The sequence below is a fragment of the Carcharhinus amblyrhynchos genome, chromosome 17 (assembly GCF_965287045.1).
Source record: "Carcharhinus amblyrhynchos chromosome 17, sCarAmb.v2.hapA, whole genome shotgun sequence".
Lineage (NCBI taxonomy): Eukaryota > Metazoa > Chordata > Chondrichthyes > Carcharhiniformes > Carcharhinidae > Carcharhinus > Carcharhinus amblyrhynchos.
Window position 1 is genome coordinate 52,095,670 of NC_137340.1, and position 17,958 is coordinate 52,113,627.

Genomic DNA, 17,958 nt, shown 5'->3' on the forward strand with positions numbered 1-17,958 from the left:
ATCCAAATGGTATGTCCAAGGTTCCATTGGTTTCCTTCCCCACAGTATCAGGGGAGCTGATCATGTCATGGAAATGCCATTGGATTAGTAATACAGAAGCCCTTGAATACAGGTTCAAATCCTGCCATGGCAGCTGGTGGAATTTGAATTAATTTAATAATTCATTCACAGGATATGAGCATCATTGATTAGGCCAGCATTTTTATTGCCCATCCCAAATTGCTGTTGAGGTGGTGAGCTGCCTTCTTAAACCACTGCAGTCCATGTGGTGGAACTGTTTTGGAATTGAAAGCTGCTCTCAGACCTGGTGACTATAAAATTATTACTAGTTGTCATAAAAACCCATCTGATTCGCTGATGTCCTTTAGGGAAGGAAATCTGCAATCTTTACATGGTCTGGCCCACATGTGACTTCAGATCCACAGCAATGAGGTTGACTCTTAATTAGAACATAGAACGTAGAACACTACAGCACAAACAGGCCCTTCGGCCCACAAGTTGCGCCGATCACATCTATATCTACCAAGGCATAGAACTATCTGTAACTCCCAATCCCATTAGATCCCATATACCCATCCAGAAGTCTTTTAAAAGACCCCAGCGAGTTCGCCTCTACCACCACCGACGGCAGCTGATTCCACTCACTCACCACCCTCTGAGTGAAAAACTTACATAAGAACATAAGAACATAAGAAATAGGAGCAGGAGTAGGCCATCTAGCCCTTTGAGCCTGCCCCGCCATTCAATAAGATCATGGCTGATCTGTCGCTGCTCAGTTCCACTTTCCCGCCCTCTCCCCATAACCCTTAATCCCCTCTCTTAAAAACCCATCAACCCGCGTCTTAAAAATATTTAGCGAGGCAGCCTCCACCACTTCAACGGGCAGAGAATTCCAGAGATTCACCACCCTTTGAGTGAAGAAGTTCCTTCTCAACTCCGTTCTAAACCGCCCCCCTTTTATCTTGAGGCTGTGCCCCCTAGTCCTACTGTCTTTTTTGAGTGGGAAGAGTCTCTCCACCTCTACCCTATCCATCCCATTCATCATCTTATACGTCTCAATGAGATCTCCCCTCATTCTTCTAAACTCTAACGAGTACAAGCCCAGTTTATTCAGCCTCTCCTCATAGCTCAACCCCCTCAACTCCGGTATCAGCCTAGTAAACCTCCTCTGCACTCCCTCCAAGGCCAAAATATCTTTGCGCAGGTGCGGCGCCCAAGACTGCACACAGTACTCCAGCTGCGGCCTCACCAATGCCCTATACAGCTGCAGCAAGACCTCCCTACTTTTATATTCAATCCCCCTCGCTATGAAGGCCAGCATCCCATTTGCCTTCCTGACCACCTGCTGCACCTGCAAGCTGGGTTTTTGTGACTCATGCACAAGGACCCCGAGGTCCCTCTGCACCGTCGCCTGCTGCAGTTTTTCGCCCCGTAAGTCATAGTCCTTCCTACCATTCTTCCTACCAAAGTGGACCACCTCACACTTGCCAACATTAAATTCCATAACCCATAACATTAAATTAAATTCCAATACCCCTAACACCTCCTCTGTACTTGCTTCCCAGCACCTTAAACCTGTGTCCTCTCGTAGCGACCATTTCAGCCCTGGGAAATATAGAACATAGAACACTAATTGTCCACTGAAATGGCCAAGCACCCATTCAGTTCCAGAGCATATCCCATATCCACATTCCCTGGGCTATAGCATTTTCAAGGCTTGTGCTTGAAGTTAAAATTATGAATTTGGCTGCCTTATTGTTGCTCCACATTTCCTAACTCTCTCATGATCATCTGAGCTTAGGTTAGGTTTGATTTGATTTATTATTGTCATATATATCAACATACAGTGAAAAGTATTGTTTCTTGCGCACTGTACAGACAAAACATACCAGTCACAGAAAAGGAAAGGAGAGAGTGCAGAATGTAGTGTTACAGTCATACCTAGGGTGTAGGGAAGGATCATCTTAATGCAAGGTAAGTCTATTCAAAAGCCTGACAGCAGCAGGGAAGAAGCTATTCTTGAGTTTTTTGAATCTTTTTCCTGAAGGAAAAAGGCAGGAGAGAGAATGTTCGGGGTGCGTGGGGTCCTTAATTATGCTGGTTGCTTTGCTGAAGCAGCAGGAAGTGTAGACAGGGTCAATGGATGGGAGGCTACATTCATGACCTTTTGTCATTCCTTGTGGTCTTTGGGCAGAGCAGGAGCCCAGACCAAGCTGTGATACAACCAGAAAGAATGCTTTCTATGGTGCATCTGTAAAAGTTGGTGAGAGACTTGGCTGACATGCCAAATTTCCTTAGTCTTCTGAGAAGGTAGAGGTGTTGATGGGCTTTCTTAACTTTAGTGTTAGCGTAGGGTAACCAGGACTGGTTGTTGGTGATCTGGACACCTAAAAACATGAAGCTCCCGATCCTTTCTACTTCATCCCCATTGATGTAGACAGAGGTATGTTCTCCTTTACACTTCCTGAAGTTGATGACAATTTCCTTTGTTTTGTTGACATTGAGGGAGAGATTATTGTTGCCGCACAGTTCACCAGGTTCTCTATCTCATTCCTGTACTCTGTCTCGTCCAACCTACTACAGTGATACCGATAGCAAACTTGAAAATTGAATTGGAGGGGAATTTGGCCACACAATTACAGGTGTATAAGGAGTATAGTAGTGACTGAGAACACAGCCTTGTGGGGCACCGGTATTGAGGATGATTGTGGAAGAGGTGTTGTTGCCTCTCCTTACTGACTGTGGTCTGTGAGTTGGGAAGTTCAGGATCCAGTTGCAGAGAGAGATGCTTTCACTTACCCAATAACATCTTAATCATCCTATTTGACCTCTTCCACTGGTATTCTTGATGATGCATTTTATCTGGAAGTACCAGATGTTATCTGGTAATTCCCTTGAAAGCACTCAGTACCGGAATCATATCTCATGAATCTCAGCCTAAAACGTTGAAATCTAAGTACCATTCTTTCAATTACCTTTAGATTAAGTGATCAGTTTCAATTTTAACAATTTTGATCTCATTAGAGAACTTCACGTGGGCCTACGTGACTGCTACTGTTTTTTTCTCAACACTGCATAGCTTTTCTCTACTTAGGTGAGAGATCTTCAGGCACAATAAACTGGCTTACTTTGTCCATCTTTTTGAACTTGAAACAGCAATGTGCCCATGCCTGAAGATGATGTGCCCACTGCTATACTTGTTGGCAATTCTGGATCACAGTGCCTTAGAATTTCTGGTAAAGTTAGAAGATTTTCGATCCTTTCAAAAGCATTTTCTAGCCCACATTCCAGCACCTAGTCCAACAGTTGTTGTAACGGTTGTTGAATTCTGCCAAATTTTATAGGAACTTGCCTACTTGGTAGACCAATGAATCTTTGTATTCTGTGATGGTTCTAGGTTGTGCAAACTTGCTAATCATCTTGGTTTTCTGTGGATTGGCCATAATTCCTGAAGCTTTTACAATGTGCCCTAAAATTTTTGTCATAGGCTTTGCAAATTCACATTTTTCGTTCAATGTTAAACCTGCTTCTTACAGAATTGTGAGGACTGCTTTCCCTTGATGGTTATGTTCTTCCTTCAATGAACCATGAGTGAGAATGTCGTGCAAAAGGCATATTACTCCTTCCATGCCTTCAGGGGTCATTGTTTGGAATATCTCAGGTGCAGAAGCAATTCCAAATTACGACCTACTGTGATGAAAGTAGTTAACAATCTGGATTCTTTGTCTAGATGTAACTACCACAAACCAGTGTTAGCATCTAAATTTGTAAAGAACATACTTTTTGCTAACTTAGCAAGACTTTCATCCACTGAAGTGCTCAAATGACTTGGTTAGACCATAAGACCATAAAGCATAGGCGCAGAATTGGGCCACTTGGCCCATCGAGTCTGTTCCGCCCATTCAATCACTACTGATATTTTTCTTATCCTCATTCTCCAGCCTTTTCCCCATAACCCCTGATCCACTTATTAATCAAGAACCTAACTATCTCTGTCTTAAAGATACTCAATGTTCTGGCCTTCACAGACTTCTGCAGCAAAGAGTTCCACAGGTTCACCACTCTCTGGCTGAAGAAATCTCGTCTCTGTTTTAAAGGATCGTCCCTTTAGAACATAGAACATAGAAAAACTACAGCACAAAGAGGCCCTTCGGCCCACAAGTTGCGCCGATCATACCTCTACTTACTAGGCTTACCTATAACCCTCAATCCTATTAAGTCCCATGTACTCATCCAGAAGTCTCTTAAAAGATCCTATTGAATTTGCAAACTTACCCCTGACATCTCCTCCGTACCTACTCCCCAGCACCCTAAACCTGTGTCCTCTCGTAGCAACCATTTCAACCCTGGGACAAAGCCTCTGAGAATCCATCTGATCAATGCCTCTCAACATCTTATACACCTCTATCAGGTCACCTCTCATCCTTCATCTCTCTAAGGAGAAAAGATCGCGCTCTCTCAACCTATCCTCATAAGGCACGCCACCCAATCCAGGCAACATCCTTGTAAATCTCCTCTGCACCCTTTCAATGGCTTCCACATCCTTCCAGTAATGAGACGACCAGAACTGAGCACAGTACTCCAAGTGGGGTCTGACCAGGGACCTTTAGTCTGATGTTGTGCCATCTGGTTCTAATTTTTCCAATTGTGGAAACATCCTCTCCGCATCCAATCTATTCAGGCCTCCCATAAGTTTCAATAAGATTCTCCCTCATCCTTCTAAACTCAAATGAGTACAGAGTCCTCAACTGTTCCTCATACAACAAGCTCTTCATTGCAGAGATCATTCTTGTGAACCTCCTCTGGATCGTTTCCAAGGCTAGCACATCTTTTCTTAGACCTGGGGCCCAAAACTGTTCACAATACGCCAAATGGGGTCTGACCAGAGCCCGCAGGGAATTATAGGCCGGTTAGTTTAACGTCTGCTGTAGGTAAGATGTTAGAATCCGTCATCAAGGAGGAAATAGCGAGGCATCTTGAGGGGAATTACTTGATAGAGCAGACACAGCACGGTTTCGGTAAGGGGAAGTCGTGTCTGACAAATTTATTGGAGTTCTATGAGGATGTGTCTAGGGTGGTGGATAGAGGAGAGCCGGTGGATGTGGTCTTTCTGGATTTTCAGAAGGCGTTTGACAAGGTACCTCACAAGAGGTTATTGCAGAAGGTAAGGGGGCATGGAGTTGGGGGTAGGGTGTTAGCGTGGATATAGGATTGGTTGTCAAATAGGAGGCAGAGAGTGGGGGTCAATGGGTGCTATTCGGATTGGCGGTTGGTGACTAGTGGAGTACCCCAGGGGTCGGTGCTGGGACCTCAACTATTTACCATTTATATAGACGATCTGGAGGAGGGAACCGAGTGCATGGTGTCGAAATTTGCTGATGACACCAAGATTGGTGGAACGGCAAATTGTGCGGAGGGTGTGGAGAGTCTGCAGAAGGATCTGGATAGGCTGGGCGAATGGGCCAGGAACTGGCAAATGGAATTTAATGTTGGCAAATGCGAGGTGGTCCACTTTGGTAGGAATAATGGTAGGAAGGACTGTTACTTACGTGGCGAAAAACTGCAGCAGGCGACGGTGCAGAGGGACCTCGGGGTCCTTGTGCATGAGTCGCAAAAACCCAGCTTGCAGGTGCAGCAGGTGGTCAGGAAGGCTAATGGGATGCTGGCCTTCATAGGGAGGGGGATTGAATATAAAAGTAGGGAGGTCTTGCTGCGGCTGTATAGGGCATTGGTGAGGCCGCAGCTGGAGTACTGTGTGCAGTTTTGGTTGCCGTACTTACGCAAGGATATTTTGGCCTTGGAGGGAGTGCAGAGGAGGTTTACTAGGCTGATGCCGGAGTTGAGGGGGTTGAGCTATGAGGAGAGGCTGAATAAACTAGGCTTGTACTCATTAGAGTTTAGAAGAATGAGGGGAGATCTCATTGAGACGTATAAGATGATGAATGGGATGGATAGGATAGAGGTGGAGAGACTCTTCCCGCTCAGAAAGGACAGTAGGGCTAGAGGGCACAGTCTCAAGATAAAGTGGGGGGCGGTTTAGAACGGAGTTGAGGAGGAACTTCTTCACTCAAAGGGTGGTAAATCTCTGGAATTCTCTGCCCGTTGAAGTGGTGGAGGCTGCCTCGCTAAATATTTTTAAGACGCGGGTTGATGGGTTTTTGATAAGCAAGGGGATTAAGGGTTATGGGGAGAGGGCGGGAATGTGGAACTGAGCCACGACAGATCAGCCATGATCTTATTGAATGGCGGGGCAGGCTCGAGGGGCTAGATGGCCCACTCCTGCTCCTATTTCTTATGATCTTACGTTCTTACGTTCTTACACAGCGTCAGAAATACATCCCTGCTCTTGAATTCCAGCCCTTTCAACAAGAATATGAACATTGCATTTGCCTTCTTAATTGCTGTCTGAACCTGCAAGTTAACCTTAAGAGAATCCTGAACAAGGACTCCCAAGTCTCTTTGTGCTTCTGATTTCCTAAGCATTTCCCCATTTAGAAAATAGTCTATGCTTCCATTTTAAGAACATAAGAAATAGGAGCAGGAGTAGGCCATCTAGCCCTTCGAGCCTGCCCCGCCATTCAATAAGATCATGGCTGATCTGTCGTGGCTCAGTTCCACATTCCCGCCCTCTCCCCATAACCCTTAATCCCCTCTCTTATCAAAAACCCATCAACCCGCGTCTTAAAAATATTTAGCGAGGCAGCCTCCACCACTTCAATGGGCAGAGAATTCCAGAGATTCACTACCCTTTGAGTGAAGAAGTTCCTCCTCAACTCTGTTCTAAACCGCCCCCCCTTTATCTTGAGGCTGTGCCCCCTAGTCCTACTATCCTTTCTGAGTGGGAAGAGCCTCTCCACCTCTATCCTATCCATCCCATTCAACATCTTAAACGTCTTAATGAGATCTCCCCTCATTCTTCTGAACTCTAACGAGTACAAGCCTAGTTTATTCAGCCTCTCTTCATAGCTCAACCCCCTCAACTCCGGCGTCAGCCTAGTAAACCTCCTCTCCACTCCCTCCAAGGCCAAAATATCCTTGTGTAAGTGCGGCGCCCAAAACTGCACACAGTACTCCAGCTGCGGCCTCACCAATGCCCTATACAGCCGCAGCAAGACCTCCCTACTTTTATATTCAATCCCCCTCCCTATGAAGGCCAGCATCCCATTAGCCTTCCTGACCACCTGCTGCACCTGCAGGCTGGGTTTTTGCGACTCATGCACAAGGACCCCGAGGTCCCTCTGCACCTTCGCCTGCTGCAGTTTTTCGCCACGTAAGTAACAGTCCTTCCTACCATTATTCCTACCAAAGCGGACCACCTCGCACTTGCCAACATTAAATTCCATTTGCCAGTTCCTGGCCCATTCGCCCAGCCTATCTAGATCCTTCTGTAGACTCTCCACACCCTCCACACAATTTGCCTTTCCACCAATCTTGGTGTCATCAGCAAATTTCGACACCCTACACTCAGTTCCCTCCTCCAGATCATCTATATAAATGGTAAATAGCTGAGGCCCCAGCACCGACCCCTGGGGCACTCCACTAGTCACCAACCGCCAATCCGAATAGCACCCATTGACCCCCACTCTCTGCCTCCTATTTGACAGCCAATCCTCTATCCACGCTAACACCCTACACCCAACTCCAACTCCCCTGACCTTCTGCAATAACCTCTTGTGAGGTACCTTGTCAAACGCCTTCTGAACGAAGACACATACTCCACCAAGCCTCTAAAACTGACTCTGACCCTCAGTGCCAGTCCCTCTCCCCTCCCTCGGTGTGCCCCCTACCCCCAGTGCCACCCCCCCATCCCCCTTTCCCCAGAACCCCCAGTGTGCCCCCAACATTGACCCCGACCCCCAGTGCCGTCCCCCCTTTCCCCAGAACCCCCAGTGTTCCCCCAACACTGACTCTGACCCCCAGTGCCATTCCCCCTTAACCCAGAACCCCCGCTGTGTTCCCAACACTGACCCCGACCCCCAGTGCCATCCCTCCTTTCCCCAGAACCCCCAGTGTTCCCCCAACACTGACCCTGACCCCCAGTGCCATTCCCCCTTAACCCAGAACCCCTGGTGTGCTCCCAACACTGACCAATACCCCCAGTGCTGTACCCCCTCAACCCCTCCCCCAGTCCCTAGTGCCTTTCCCCATTCCAGTCCCCCTCGAGAACCCTGGACTCCAACTCCCAGTGCATTCCCTCCCCTCCCCCTGAACCCCGGTGTGCCCCCAACACTGACTTTGACCCCCAGTATTGTCATGTCCACATCCGACACTGACCCCAGTGTTGGCCTGACCTGATTATCTGGTGCACAGTGGAACCCTCACCATAAGGTGCTGTTTCTGATACTCAACCAGTTCCAGGTGATGCTGCATCTGGATCATTTGGAACTGCACGTTCTTCTGCTGCGTCTTCAGTTCTTCCTCCAGTCCATGCCGATTCTACCTGAACCAGTAGCTTTGTACTATGACCATTCTGGAACTCCACTTGATTGCTATGGTTACTAGAGAGATGTCATGTTTAAGTATTGTTCAATTGTTAAAATTTGAGCTAATTCATTTGTTATAGTTAAACTGTGTTGTTAAATAAGGGTTGTTTTGATAAAAGCTCACTAGTTTGTCAGTATTAATTGCACCTGGAGTGAAACGTTATATCTTCACATTAATGTCAAAATGGAGTCTAGTCTGGCTTAACAATATATATCTTGGGGTTTCTGATCTGGTACCCTAACAGAAATCTTTCTGAATTTGCAAGATATCTGATAGGGTTTCATCAAAGATTCCAACTGCTATGCAAACACATATTATGTGATTGCGTAGCAGTTGGAGACTGCAGAACTGAAAGACCAACATCTCTGAGGATCAAGTATTCACAATTTTCTGGTAGCCTGTATATGTCATTTATGAATTAACCCATGCATTTGCCCTTTTTTTATTCCTTCTTATTAAATTTTGCTCATTCAATGTTTTCCTAAACACCAAATTATGTAACAAATGCCTGGAGGACTTCATTGTAAGAGATTGAAGATTTATTGACTCCCTGTTTCATTATTACTTCACCTGCAATAGCTCCTACTGCATGGAGGGAAGTACTGACCTGATCCTTTTGTTCATGTATCTGGATAATCTCGTCATCCAATTGCCATAAAGTTGACTCTGTTATAAGCATTCAGCACTTTGGAAAGACTCTGTGGTTAGCAATGTAGACTCCATGCTTGTCCTAAACATTGGATCTGTTTCTGTTTCAGTAGTTTGGCTTGTACATTGTAATCTGTGCTCACTGCTGTCTGGACTTCAGCTATGTGGACTAGCCTGCAACCACGATGTTCCATTCTCTGGTGAATCTTAAACCTTCTTCTCTTCTTATCCTTTTTCCAAAGATTTATTGGTCTTTCAGTTCTGCAATCTTCTCTTTGAGTTTTTCTGGGTCTTTATTCTCTATCCTTTGCCATCATGTTTTAACCTAGCTTCACAGTCTAAATGGAGTTTCTTTAGGATTTGTCTGTACCCTATGAATGATACCATAGATTGTTATACTTTTAGAGTTGATGTTACCACTGGACAAGTCAGATCCAAGGTTGGAACCAACTTGATGGATCCTAACTTCCATCTTTTGTTCAGAAACGTGGAAGGTGGTTACTGAACAGAGTCACAGGAGTCAACTGCTGAACTTTTAACAGAAGAATAACACATTTATTAAACAAGAATAGATGAACTATAATACACTACCACTTCATTCCAACAATACCTTCACAGAATGTTTGCAGATCTGTAAGGATACAGTAGTTGCAAAATCCATCTTATACTTTAGTGTTCACAGTAAGTTCTGTCCATGTAAACCAATAGGCAAACTGTGGTCAGACACACCACTCTCTGAAACCAAGTGACAGATGCCACCCAAAACAACTTTGACAGATTTCTTAGCAATTCCGCCCAGACGCTGGTCACACTGAGACTGCCCATCTCACTGAACTGTGATTGTGTGAACTGTCATTCACACAATCTCTGCTCTTAAAGAACGCAACTTGGAATCTTGTCACAAACGATGCTTTGACTTGGATTTTTTTAAAAATTATGTACGGATGTGGGTGTCACTGGCTGGGTATTTATTGCCCAGCCCTAGTTGCTCTCAAGAAGTTGGTGGTGTGCTGCTTTCTTGAATGGCTGCAGTCCCTGTGGTGTAGGCACATCCACAGTGCTAAACGGGAATTCCAGGATTTTCACTGAGAAATGGTGAAGGAATGGTAAAATATTTCCAAGGCAGGATTTTGAGTGGCTTTGAGAGGAACCTCCACATGTCGGAGTTCCCAGGTATCTGCTACTCTTGTCCTGCTAAATGGTAGTGATCATGGGTTTGGAAGCTGCTGCCTAAGGAACATTGGTGAATTCCTGTGGTGCATCTTGTAAATAATACACATGGCTACCATTGTCCTTCGGTGGTGGAGGGATTGAATGTTTGTGGAAGAGGTAGCAATCAAATGTGTTGCTTCATCCTGGATGATGTTAAACTTCTTAAGTTTTGTTGGAGTTGCACTCAATCTGGCAAGTGGAAAGTATTCCATTGCATTCCTGACTTGTGTCTTGTAAATGTTGGACTGGTGTTGGGGAGTCAGGAGGTGAGACACCAGAGATCCATTTCCAGGTTTCAACCTCTCCTTCTGATATTCATCTGCCCTGGATTGCAACGCACATTCAAATTTCAGCACAATCTCGCAGATACCCCACCACCAACAGAATACTACAGCTTCATAGGTCCGCAAAAAGGAGTTACAACATTCCAGTCACCTCAGATCTCTGGCTTCTCACAAGCCGACATCCCCAGGTCACCACCTTGCAGCCCTGTATTTAACTTGGAGTCTCTCTGCTTCTTAATCTCAACTTTATTGAACATTTTCTGTTCACATCCCTGGCACCCCACTAGTCATTGCCTGCCAATTTGAAAAGCACCCATTAATTCCTACTTTTTGTTTCCTCTCTGCCAATCAATTGTTCTGTCCATCTCAATACTCTCCCTCCAATCCCATGCACCTTAATCTTGCACGATAATCTCTTGTGTGGGACTTTGTCAAATACTTTCTGAAATATACCACATTTATGGATCCCCCCTCCACATCTACTGGTTCCCCCTTGGAGTTGGATTTGGATTTCCAGAACGCACACAGATCAGCAGAAAAAGTAGAGCTAATATTCTAGAGCATTCTAGAGCAGCAGAGCACCTAAGGGGACTGAAGGCAACTTTGGATTCTTCCTGTGCACCAATTGGTATGGGCTGTACCCACCAACCATTCACGGAGAGGTCTTTGCACGCACTGCCTATGCCAGCACCGCTTGCAATTTACAATCTGGTTGATCGGCCAATATTTTATGTAACATATCATCTATCATTGCATGCTTTCCCTCTCACTGACCATTACTGAATGAGCTCTCAGCCACAGAGTGCATAACTATAAGAACATAAGAACATAAGAACATAAGAAATAGGAGCAGGAGTAGGCCATCTGGCCCTTCGAGCCTGCCCCGCCATTCAATAAGATCATGGCTGATCTGTCGTGGCTCAGTTCCACTTTCCCGCCCTCTCCCCATAACCCTTAATCCCCTCTCTTATCAAAAACCCATCAACCCGCTTCTTAAAAATATTTAGCGAGGCAGCCTCCACCACTTCAACGGGCAGAGAATTCCAGAGATTCACCACCCTTTGAGTGAAGAAGTTCCTCCTCAACTCCGTTCTGAACCGCCTCCCCTTTATCTTGAGGCTGTGCCCCCTAGTCCTACTGTCTTTTTTGAGCGGGAAGAGTCTTTCCACCTCTATCCTATCCATCCCATTCATCATCTTATACGTCTCAATGAGATCTCCCCTCATTCTTCTAAACTCTAACGAGTACAAGCCTAGTTTATTCAGCCTCTCCTCATAGCTCAACCCCCTCAACTCCGGTATCAGCCTAGTAAACCTCCTCTGCACTCCCTCCAAGGCCAAAATATCCTTGCGCAGGTGCGGCGCCCAAAACTGCACACAGTACTCCAGCTGCGGCCTCACCAATGCCCTATACAGCTGCAGCAAGACCTCCCTACTTTTATATTCAATCCCCCTCGCTATGAAGGCCAGCATCCCATTCGCCTTCCTGACCACCTGCTGCACCTGCAGGCTGGGTTTTTGCGACTCATGCACAAGGACCCCGAGGTCCCTCTGCACCGTCGCCTGCTGCAGTTTTTCGCCACGTAAGTAATAGTCCTTCCTACCATTCTTCCTACCAAAGTGGACCACCTCACACTTGCCAACATTAAATTCCATTTGCCATTTCCTGGCCCATTCGCCCAGCCTATCTAGATCCTTCTGCAGACTCTCCACACCCTCCACACAATTTGCCTTTCCCCCAATCTTGGTGTCATCAGCAAATTTCGACACCCTACACTCGGTTCCCTCCTCCAGATCATCTATATAAATGGTAAATAGCTGAGGCCCCAGCACCGACCCCTGGGGCACCCCACTAGTCACCAACCGCCAATCCGAATAGCACCCATTGACCCCCACTCTCTGCCTCCTATTTGACAACCAATCCTCTATCCACGCTAACACCCTACCCCCAACTCCATGTCCTCTGACCTTCTGCAGTAACCTCTTGTGAGGTACCTTATCAAACGCCTTCTGAAAATCCAGAAAGACCACATCCACCGGCTCTCCTCTATCCACCGCCCTAGACACATCCTCATAGAACTCCAGTAAATTTGTCAGACACGACTTCCCTTTAATGAAACCGTGTTGCGTCTGCTCTATCAAGCAATTCCCTTCAAGATGTTCAGATTTTCACACACCTCAAAATTCCTCATTGGGAAATTCTCCACCATTATGTCAGGAATTTCTCTGGTGTACCCAATCCTGTTCTCACCCTTTTTCCATGACCTTATTGATGATGGTTTGTTTTTCTTTACCATTTATTCCACGGATGTGCTAAATCTGGTCTCAATATCCATACAGCGCAGCAAAAAAAACCCCTATCTTTGTCCAATACTTTTAAGTCCTTTGTCACTGCATCCCCTGGCTAGTGGCAAGCTCACATCAGAATGTGGTGGTGTCTTCTGATATTTTATGTAAATTTCATACAGATCCGTATATTGCTTAACAAGGTCATCATATTCTTTATCAAGCAGCCCAGCATCTCATAGTAAACTCTTCAGTTTTTGTGAACCTGGATGTGCAAACTGTCTTTGCAACTTCCAAACCATCTTTTTGCCTCCCAGATTTTTCTTCCCAACTTTGCGAATTCTTTGAGAAATTTCTGGCTTCCTTAAGACAATGATGGCCTCCCAGAAGAAAAATAACAGTATAATGAAGAAATAAGAATACTTGTCTTGTATACTTTAAAATAGAACCCCAGTAAATGGCACCTGAATGTGGCGACTAAGGGATTTTTACAGCAACTTCACTGCAGTGTTAAGGTAAGCCTACTTGTAACACTAATAAATAAACTTTAAGATGTGCAGGGTAGGTGAATTGGCTATGCTAAATTTGTCCCTTAGTGTCCCTAGATGTGCAGGTTACAGGGATTATCAGGATAAATGCATAGGTTACAGGGATAGGGGGGTGGGCTTGGGAAGGATATTCTGGTAGAGAGTTGATGCAGACTCAATGGGCTGAATTGCCTCCTTATCCTTACATAAATTCTTTGATTCTAAGTGGTGTAGGTAGATCCACAATGCTGTTAGGGAGGGAGCTCCAGAATTGTGACCCATTGACAGTGAAGGAACGATGATATATTTCCAAGGATGGTGTATGACTTGGAAGGGAATTTGCAGGTGGTGTTGGTGTTCCCAGGTGTCTGCTGCCCTTATTCTTGGTAGGGGATGCAAGTTTGGAAGATGCTGTCGAAGGAGACTTGGTGAATTGCTGCAGTGCATCTTGTCATGGGGATATGGCGAAGGTCTTGAATAACTTTTTTGTTTCTGTCTTCACGGAGGAGGACGTGAATAATTTGCCGGGTGTTAGCGATGGAAAGGTGGTAGGAATGGAGGGTCTTAATGACATTACTGTAACTAGAGAGGTGGTGCTCGACAGACTGGAGGGGCTGATTGTGGACAAGTCCCCAGGACCGGATGGAATGCATCCGAGGGTTCTGAAAGAAATGGCGGAGGTGATAGTGGATGCCTTGGTGGTTATTTTCCAGACGTCGCTGGATTCTGGGGAAGTGCCGGAAGATTGGAAAACGGCTAATGTTACGCCGTTGTTTAAGAAGGGTGCCAGGCAAAAGGCGGGGAATTATAGGCCGGTTAGTTTAACGTCTGTGGTAGGTAAAATGTTAGAATCCATCATTAAGCAGGAAATTGCGAGGCATCTTGAAGGGAATTGCTTGATAGGGCGGACGCAACACGGTTTCATTAAAGGGAAGTCGTGTCTGACAAATTTACTGGAGTTCTATGAGGATGTGTCTAGGGCAGTGGATAGAGGAGAGCCGGTGGATGTGGTCTTTCTGGATTTTCAGAAGGCGTTTGACAAGGTACCTCACAAGAGGTTATTGCAAAAGGTCAGGGGACATGGAGTTGGGGGTAGGGTGTTAGCGTGGATAGAGGATTGGTTGTCAAATAGGAGGCAGAGAGTGGGGGTCAATGGGTGCTATTCGGATTGGCGGATGGTGACTAGTGGGGTGCCCCAGGGGTCGGTGCTGGGGCCTCAGCTATTTACCATTTATATAGATGATCTGGAGGAGGGAACCGAGTGCAGGGTGTCGAAATTTGCTGATGACACCAAGATTGGTGGAACGGCAAATTGTGCGGAGGGTGTGGAGAGTCTGCAGAAGGATCTAGATAGGCTGGGCGAATGGGCCAGGAAATGGCAAATGGAATTTAATGTTGGCAAGTGTGAGGTGGTCCACTTTGGTAGGAAGAATGGTAGGAAGGACTATTACTTACGTGGCGAAAAACTGCAGCAGGCGACGGTGCAGAGGGACCTCGGGGTCCTTGTGCATGAGTCGCAAAAACCCAGCTTGCAGGTGCAGCAGGTGGTCAGGAAGGCGAATGGGATGCTGGGCTTCATAGCGAGGGGGATTGAATATAAAAGTAGGGAGGTCTTGCTGCAGCTGTATAGGGCATTGGTGAGGCCGCAGCTGGAGTACTGTGTGCAGTTTTGGGCGCCGCACCTGCGCAAGGATATTTTGGCCCTGGAGGGAGTGCAGAGGAGGTTTACTAGGCTGATACCGGAGTTGAGGGGATTGAGCTATGAGGAGAGGCTGAATAAACTAGGCTTGTACTCGTTAGAGTTTAGAAGAATGAGGGGAGATCTCATTGAGACGTATAAGATGATGAATGGGATGGATAGGATAGAGGTGGAGAGACTCTTCCCGCTCAAAAAAGACAGTAGGACTAGGGGGCACAGCCTCAAGATAAAGGGGAGGCGGTTTAGAACGGAGTTGAGGAGGAACTTCTTCACTCAAAGGGTGGTGAATCTCTGGAATTCTCTGCCCGTTGAAGTGGTGGAGGCTGCCTCGCTAAATATTTTTAAGAAGCGGGTTGATGGGTTTTTGATAAGAGAAGGGATTAAGGGTTATGGGGAGAGGGCGGGAAAGTGGAACTGAGCCACGACAGATCAGCCATGATCTTATTGAATGGCGGGGCAGGCTCGAAGGGCTAGATGGCCTACTCCTGCTCCTATTTCTTATGTTCTTATGTTCTTATGTACTTTGTGCTGGTAGTGGAGGGAGTGAATTCAGCTCATTGAGTCTGCATCAACTCTCCGACAGAACATCTTTCCCAAGCTCACCCCCCTATCCCTGCAACCCCATACATTTACTCTGAAAATATTCCTAACCTACCCAAGTGGGCTGGATTGTCTGGGATGATTGATGTCAATCTTCTTTTCTGTCAATACAACGTTGCTGAGCACATACTGGCTGCTGTGTTTCGCATGCTCCGAAAGTGACTACACTTCAAAAGTATTTCTTTGGCTGTAAAATATTTCGATGTGTCCAATCATCACGGAAAATGCCAAGTATATGCAACTGAGAACTTGAATGTAGCTGAAAAGAGAGACATGTTGCCAAAGTTTTTTTCTCTTGCTCTCATCACGACACACACAAGAATGCCAAATTTTAAATAAACCCAGCAACAGGAGGAGGCCATTCGGCCCCATCATGCCTGCTCCGCTACTTAACTAGATTATGGCAGAAAGTTATACTACGGGAGAAAAGGGTGCTGATTGGTTGCCAAGTTGCCTCTAGTTGGCTGGGGCATTGTCAGGGGAAAATAAAAGCAAAATGACTAGCTGTCATGTAGAAAATTAAAGGACAGTCTGCCATAGGTGTCCTGATGAAGGGGCTGCCAGAGAGGTGAAATTTAAAGGTCCGAATGACAAACAGTGTCCCAGCACCATGCAGCCTGCGGTTCAGGACAGTGGACTCAGATAAACAAAATTAGTAAATTTTGTTTGGATGTTGGAATTTGAAACAAAAATAGAGAATGCTGGAAAAACTCAGCAGGTCGGGCAGCATTTGAAGTGAGTGAAAACAGAGTTAACATTTTGAGTCCACTTGACTCTTCATCTGAACCAAAAGAGACGGAAAATTTGTTGGCTAATATACTGTAGCTGGGAGACATTGCAACAAAGATGTAACAAACTTAAGAACAAGAGACAGGTGACTCAATGGTGGGGATGGAGAGTGGGAGAGGAGGGTGGATTTGCATTGAGACAAAAAATGTATGGGATATAAAAATGAGGTTAAGATAGCGGAGCAAGGTCACAGTCTAAATTTGTTGATCTCAATCCTGAGCTCTGAGGGCTGTAATGTGCATAATTGGAAGATGAGATGCCCCTCCTCCAGCTTGCGTTGTGTTTCACTGGAGCATTGCAGCAGGCCCAGGATAGGCATTGGCATGAGAGCAAGGTGCTGAGTCAAAATGGCAAGTGATAGGAAGGTTAGTGTCATCTTTGTGGGCTGAGCGAAGATGTCCCACAAAGTGGTCACCCGCTCTGCATTTAGACTCCCAATGGAGTCACCTGTCTCTTGTTCTTAAGTTTGTTACATCTTTGTTGCAATCTCTCCCAGCTACAGTATATTATCCAACAAATTTTCCCTCTCTTTTGGTTCAGATGAAGAGTTAAATGGACTCAAAATATTAACTCTGTTTTCACTCACTTCAGATGCTGCCCGACTGTGAGCAACGAAGAGAATGCAGTAGACCAAGTTGAAAAAAGTTCAAGTGCCCATGTCGTTTAACCTGAAAGGAGTGAGTTTTTTGCTTCCACTCTTAAAGTGACAAGGCAAATGCTCAGAGTGGACTGGGTGGACCTGAATCCATCTCCTTGCTTGCTCCAAAACCAAATTCAAAATCCCATTGAATTTAATTCATAGTCTCCTCAAGAGAAACAAACAAGATCCAAGCTGATAAGAAAAGGCATAGCAACCCACCTTGGGCTTGATCTGATGCTTGATCTTAGCCAAAAGATTAAGAAGTGGTGTTTAAAGTTTTTAGTTTGTTTAAGTTTAAAGTTTATTTATTGGTGTCATAACTAGGCTTACATTAATACTGCAATGAAATTACTGTGAAAATCCCCTCGTTGACACACTCTGGTACTTGTTCACGTACACTGAGGGAGAATTTAGCATGGAGACTGAGGGAAGAAACTGGAGCACCTGGAGGAAGCCCGTGCAGACATGGGGGAGATCGTGCAGACTCCACACAGAGAGTGATCCAATCTGGGGATTTGAACCTGGGTCCCTGGTGCTGTGAGGCAGCAGTGCTAACCATTGTGCTGCTAAGTATGTCGCATTTGTGACATTGGACAGTGAGGAGGTAAAGGGGTGTGTGTTGCATCTTCAGCGATGACATGGGGACATGCTGGGGGGAGTTGGGCATGACATAAGAGTGAACCATAGTGGACTCCAGACAGAGGGCCCAAGCTGTAAAATAAAGTGACAAGAGAAGCTGCTGGAGCCCTGAGAAATTTGGCATTCTTGCCTTTGTCCTTGTGTTGGGGCT